At 32.8% G+C, this 7,211-nt stretch overlaps 1 pseudogene; it reads left to right on the top strand.

Annotated features, from left to right (window-relative positions):
- Positions 1-2,223: 2,223 nt before the first annotated feature.
- On the top strand, positions 2,224-6,312 carry LOC142518630 (subtilisin-like protease SBT4.3; annotated as a pseudogene).
- Positions 6,313-7,211: the final 899 nt, after the last annotated feature.

Raw genomic sequence — 7,211 nt, 5'->3', positions numbered from 1 at the left:
ATTCTAAACTCGAGTATTTTCTAGAAAATTAGTTTAAAATTTTGATTTCGAAAATTTCTAATCTGATAAATTTTGCATGGAAATAAATTTAAAAGTTATGCTAATATCCCAGAGTATAATACTTGTTATGAAGTACTCTTTACGAAATATACAAAGTAGGGGTGCTCTATTTTGAACTTATTATCCAAAGATTTATTGTTTTGAAAAAATCCCAATACCCACACCTATATTTTCAAATTTCTAGGTTTTTGCTTACTTGGTGCAATTATTAATCATTTTCTAAATCACCCTTTAATAATCAAATGATACATGTATCATCAACTGGGTTTTAATCTTTACTAGACTCGTTCGATGAGATGATGTATTAATAAATTGAAAAATAAAAATAACATAATTAATTTTAACTTCAATTATTCTAAAACTCGAGTCGATCACTTAATGAAATAATTACTTCTTGATTCATTCGAAATTACAGCTAAGCGTGTTAAAGTCCTAGTTTGGAAATGGAATTTTTTTACTCCTCTTTGGTTTTGGATAATTTTTTCCCTTTTTGTCTATTTTAATTTTCCATTTAAATTAAAATTTTATAGCATTAGATAAATATTAATATTTTCTTAATATAAGATAACAATGAAAATACTATATAATACAGTAAAAAAAAAAACAATTATTCATTTCTTATGTTGTTAAATGACAAAAAAAACCAAATATTGAGTATTTAATTAATGAGAAGGTGTCGAGTTGATTGAATAGGTGAGAACTTAACCAAGATCATGGTTTTGATTCTCTCTACTAGGACTTCTCAGGCGAACCAGTCAAGCTACTGTGATTTTCACATGTTACTAAATTATATCCAAAATAGCGGGCTATAAGTTCGATTGTCGTGAAAAAAGAGAGTTTAATCTATATATCTATAAAAGTGTGGATAAAGAGCATTGTTTTCCAATTGTACAATGGCAAAATTAACCTTCTATACACACTTCAAGAATAGAATGTAATTCCATATTAATTTTATCAAATAACTCATCTTTACACTATATTTAAATGTTTATTGTTTTAATTTTCTCTCTACATTTTTTCCAATGATTTTACTGTAATTTTGTAATTATATTTTTAGTGCAAATTCTAATTAAGTAATAAATTATAGTATCACAAAATGATATATGAAAGTTTATTTCTTTTGTCATATTTCAAATTTTAATGTTGAAAATCATATCAATAGTTTAAAATCTATATTTAATAATTATTATATGAGTTTATTTGATATTTACCATATAATCTTATTTGAGTGTGCATTTCTTTACATATCTTATTATTTTAAAACTTATTTAACAAGAAATTAATATTCATCAATATTAGTCGCGATATATATAATTTATTATTCATGATATAGAATTCTAAAAATAAAAAGTAAAAAAATTCTTTAAGAAGTTAAATTTAATATTATGAGTTATATTTTACTATCAATATTACTAGTTCATTTCTTTTAATATTATTCTTATGAGTTAGTCATAGTGATTTTAAATTGATATTTATTTATTTTTAGTATGCTTCGCTTTTGTAGATTATGATTTATACATTGATAAAATTCATAATTTGGTTGATTTTTAGGTTATTATGCTTTATACGTGGTGTTTAAATATATGATTTTTTAAAAAATTTGTTTCAGTTCATTTTGTATATATATTATGTTCATTACAATATATTATATAACATAAAATCATTTGCTTGAATTTTAATTTGGGAAACAATTTTGAAAATAAGTTATATAAGTTCTTATAAATCGTCTAATATGATAAGAAATTAAGCCCAGATAAATAACAAAATGATTCAAATTATTTTTTAGAAAATCAAATTTCTTTAATTTTTATAATATAATTGATATTACGTGCAACACACGTGCATCATGCTAATGAAATTTATATGAGTGCATACAGAGAAGGAGAAGAATATAAATTTAACATATTTCTTTTTATGGTTCGAAAACAAACCGTAATTTTCAAAAACCATTGTTCTATTTTTTAAAATTTGGCCTGTCAATGTCACCTAAGATGTTCTTTCAGTTAGTACTATGAAAACCAAGGCAACAACATTCTGAAAGACACAAAGCTGCCAGCTGCCAACCAAATAATCATCGGAGAAAACAATTTGCAAAGCTGTCCTATATAAACTTGAATCCTCAAAACATGAGACATCAGTTTGAGGTGATCAAATTGAATCAAAATGGCCAGAATAGCTATATTTTCTTTGCTATATCCTTTTCTGTTTTCATATCTAGTACTGAACTGCCACTGCCAAGAGAGAAAGGTATGTGAAGAACTAGTCCGTTTTTTCGGTTATTTTTTCCCGAAATCCTGAAGCATGGCGTCATTTATGCAGCTTCATGTCGTCTACATGGGAGATCGGCCTCACGGGGATGTATCGATTGCTTCAAAGCATCATGCCATGCTGCATAAAGTGATTGGAAGGTCGATATATAAATGACAATATTGTTGACACTAAATAAACAAAATTCAGGAGTATGATCATTCTTAATAAGTTACTCGTGAAAATATGAACACAGTTTTAGATTTGGGTGAGCTAAAACAACACGAGCGAGGCTTCATTCTGCATGTCTAAAGATGGTAACATAGATAAATCAGAGCTCATCCTTCACAGGATAACAGCTAAAACTCTCTCAAAAGTCGCTTAGTTAGATTCTTTTACTACAACAGTAGCAAACACCATCTGTGTCTCCCTATTGGTATATAACAAAAGAAAGGTTGAGTGAAAACAGCCTAAGTTTTCATCTCATCCGAATGTAATATTAACTACAGTCAGCAGGTACCTGATATTGATTCATTAATGCAGAGCTTCATTAGCCAAAGACTCATTGGTATACAGTTATGGGCGAAGCTTCGATGGATTTGCAGCCAAGTTGACAGATGCGGAAGCCAAGAGGATTTCAGGTTAGTAAATAACAAAAGGTTAACAAGTGTTTCTATGACTATGGTTCTGATATAAAACAACATAAATATATGAGTGCAGAGATGGAAGGAGTTGTTTCGGTGAACCCAAACCATGTGTACAAACTTCATACTACGAGGTCAGTGGGACTTCATGAATCTCACTTTAAAGAACGTAGGAAGTCCTAAAGAATCAGATGTTATCATTGGACTCCTCGACACTGGTAAATATTAGTCCTCAAAACTAAAATTATATGTTATAAGAAGGATGTGGTGCAATGTATTTTTAATATCTTATGTTTTTCGCTTCTATAGGAATTTGGCCTGAGCATCCGAGTTTCAATGACACTGGTTTTGGCTCTCCACCAGCCAAATGGAAGGGAACCTGCACAGGACAAAATTTTACCTGCAACAAGTGAGTATAACATTCATATCTGAAATAATTGAAAAAGAGGATAAACATTTTTATGTGTTTCTAATGAATCCTGATATTGAAAAAATTCTTACTTTAATCGTTGCAGCAAGATAATCGGAGCACGATACTACAACAGTGATAATTCTTCTGACATCTCAGATATTCAATCTCCAAGAGATTCAGAAGGGCATGGTACCCACACTGCATCAACTGCCGGAGGCGTTGAGGTGGCCGGAACTAGCTACTTTGGTCTGGCAGAAGGTATTGCAAGAGGTGGTGTACCGAATTCTAGAATAGCAGTGTATAAAGTCTGCTGGGCATCTGGATGCAGTTATGCAGACATTCTTAAAGCATTCGACGATGCAATTGCTGATGGAGTTGATATCATATCAGTCTCCTTAGGATCACCTTGGCCATCTGACTATTTTGATGATCCTGTCGCCATTGGATCATTCCATGCCATGACAAACGGAATCTTAACCTCAAATTCAGCCGGAAATTCAGGTCCAGATCCTGTAACTGTCTCTAACTTTGCACCATGGTCACTCACTGTGGCTGCAAGTTCCATTGACAGAAAGTTTGTAGCCAGAATGGAACTTGGAAACGGCCAAATCTTAACGGTAAGCAAAGATAACTTGTGCTGAGATCATTCATCAACTATTATCTTTTTATTCTCATTTTGCATTTGAACTCAAATAAATGAAGGGTATCATCATCAATGCTTTTGATCTCAATGGAACTTCCTATCCTTTGATATGGGGTGGAGATGGTGCAAACTATACCATTGGATCGAGTCCTGATATTGCAAGGTATTGCATCAATGGTGCCATGAGCACTGACAAAGTAGCCGGAAAAATTGTCTTTTGTGAGGCACTGGCGGATGGCTCTGCAATTCTTGCAGCTAATGGTATTGGCACCATTATGTCGGATGTACTTGTAGTCAATCCTGATGTTGCATTCAGCTGGCCGTTACCAGCCACATTGATAAGCCCCGAAGATGGCAAAACCGTATTGGATTACATAAGAAGCACCGAGTGAGTGATTCTTAATTCTTCACAAGATCCGGAATGGGATATTTCTCAATAAATAAGTCATAAAAATGTTGTTATTTACAGTTTTTGATTTCTTTATATTATCGATGAAGCTAATGACTTCATGAAGCATCTCTTCTTACAGGATCCCAACAGCAACCATATTCTTCAGTGATGCCTGGAAAGATGTGATGGCTCCAAAGGTTGTTTCATTCTCTTCCAGAGGACCGAGTGCCATCAGTCCAGACATTCTCAAGGTGATCAACAAATTAAATTTCCTTAACCAATATCTCCAATCAAGTTATGGTAATACATGTATATTAAGGATTTGTCATTATTCCTTTTTTTTTTTTGGTTTTTCGAAGTGGGATGGTTTTCTGCCCACATGTACCCGACCATGTTTGAACACTAATTTTGCTTGAGAACTTTAGCCAAAGAATCTTGGTCGAATACAGATACCAGAAATATTTATTAAGCTCCTACATTTGGCCCATGGTTTTTCGACGTGGGGACTGGTTTTGTTCTAACACTTGCTCAATTCTATAATCAGCCTGATATAACCGCACCTGGTGTAGATATTCTTGCTGGTTGGTCACCATTGGCACCATCCACCGTCTACTATGGCGATACCAGAAGCACACTCTTCAATATCATTTCAGGCACATCCATGTCTTGCCCTCATGCAAGTGGTGCTGCAGCATTTGTTAAAGCTGCTCACCCCAACTGGTCTCCAGCTGCAATTAAATCTGCACTCATGACAACAGGTGCAGACATCCTCTTCCTTAGCCTTTGAATATCTTCGCAAAATAAATACTATAGATTTTCAATGTCCCTGAAAACACTCTACGTGAAAATAGTTAGAGTTTTATAACGATCATTGCCAATCTTCAAAATGCCGAGATTCTCCCTTCTGTCATATGTGATTACCTCTATGGCATAGCAATCACAAAATAAAGTTTCAGCCATCTTGTGATATATAAAAGATTTATATTGCATTTTGACCAATTATATTTTTGGTATAAAATTGACAAATGCTCAATATTTCGGTCTTATCAGAGACTCCGCCTTTGTGAACATGCATAACCTATATTTCTCATCTTACTATTACTTCCAGACTTCCTTAAAAGAACTTAAAGATCATTACTTTGATGATAACTTTGTTCATCATATTGATAATCTTCTTTACCACTCGTCATCAATGATTAGCACATGTGATGGACCCTAGCAAACATGAAGATCTTGAATTTTCTTATGGCTCTGGCCAAATCAACCCTGTTGCTGCGAGGGATCCTGGACTAGTATTTGATGCATATGAGAGAGATTACGTCAACTTCCTGTGTAAACAAGGCTACAACGCCTCCACTCTAAGCCTTGTAACTGGGGATAATAGCACCTGTAACAACATAGCACCTGGACGAGGCTGGGATCTCAACTATCCATCATTCTCCCTGTATGTAAAAGATGGCGAGAAGATCAGTGCCACCTTCACGAGAACAGTGACAAATGTTGGTGCAGCAAACTCCAGTTACACTGCTACACTGGACATGCCACCACTATTCAGTGTCACAGTGGAACCATCAGTCCTCGTTTTCTCAGATATCGGAGAGTCAAAGACTTTCACCGTTAATGTAACAGGTCCCGTGATTTCCCAGAGGCCAATCACGTCAGGTTCGATCAAGTGGATGGATGGAACTCACGTGGTCCGGACACCACTAGTTGTCTACAACTACTTACCGGGTGCACCTTACAACCTCGACTTGGAACAAGCACACTCCATGACTAGGGAAAGCCTTGCTTTCAGGCATTCCACTGTGTATCAGAAAAGTGGTATGGGACATGCATAACCGAGCTACATCCACAGTTTCTTTAGTTAAAGAACTGATATATCAGAGTGTAGCATCAAGATTTTGCTACCACTTCTTACTTATGAGGCTAATAATTATATGTTTATCCGAAATACGTCCTGGCCATACCATTCCAAGGAATCAGTTGCTTGAATGCTTAGAATGAATGCAGTTGAAAATAAGATCAGGCAATCTAAATATCTCGTTGATTGTTTTTTTCCATGATCACTATGTTTTTTGTCCAATGAATTTAACTGTGTGTGTAAATGTGGCTAACCATGTCATATTTCTACACTTGTGCAAGTACAAAGATTCTTGATATAGAGAACTTTGTCCATGCTATGTGATCTTTTCAAGCCAAAATGATAAATATTTGATTCTATAACAAAGTCAAAACCACGGTCTAAAAGTGTGGAATCTATGTATTTATGAAAGCGTGGATTATGAACTTTGTTTTCCAATTGTAAAAAGATAAAAATGACATCTTTATCAATACAAATCCAAAAACTCAGTAAAGATATTTATGTAAAATTTTAATTGTTGCGAGGACAAAAATGAAACATTAAAATTTTGTATTTATTCCACATAATATATAATTAATATTTAATGAATTATCATTACAATATATATTGATTGTAGTAATTTATATCACTTCAAGAATAAAATGTAAGTCATATATTAATTTTTATGAAATAATCTATCTTTATACTACATTTAAATGTTTTATCATATTAATTTTCTCTCTACATGTTTTTTTTAGAGTTTCAGTGTAATTTTATAATTATATTTTTAATGCAAATTTTAATTAAGTAATAAATTATTGTATCACAATAAGATATATGGTAAAAATTAAATATATATATGTAATAGTAGAATAACATGATAATGATATAATAAATATGATAATATGAATATTAACATATTTTATAAATTTTTTAATAAGATTGAAAATAAAAAGTTTAATAAATTATTTAAG

Source organism: Primulina tabacum, chromosome 11 (assembly GCF_025594145.1).
Source record: "Primulina tabacum isolate GXHZ01 chromosome 11, ASM2559414v2, whole genome shotgun sequence".
Taxonomy (NCBI): domain Eukaryota; kingdom Viridiplantae; phylum Streptophyta; class Magnoliopsida; order Lamiales; family Gesneriaceae; genus Primulina; species Primulina tabacum.
The sequence above is the reverse complement of the archived record's forward strand: the minus strand, read 5'-3'. Positions and strand labels throughout refer to the sequence as shown.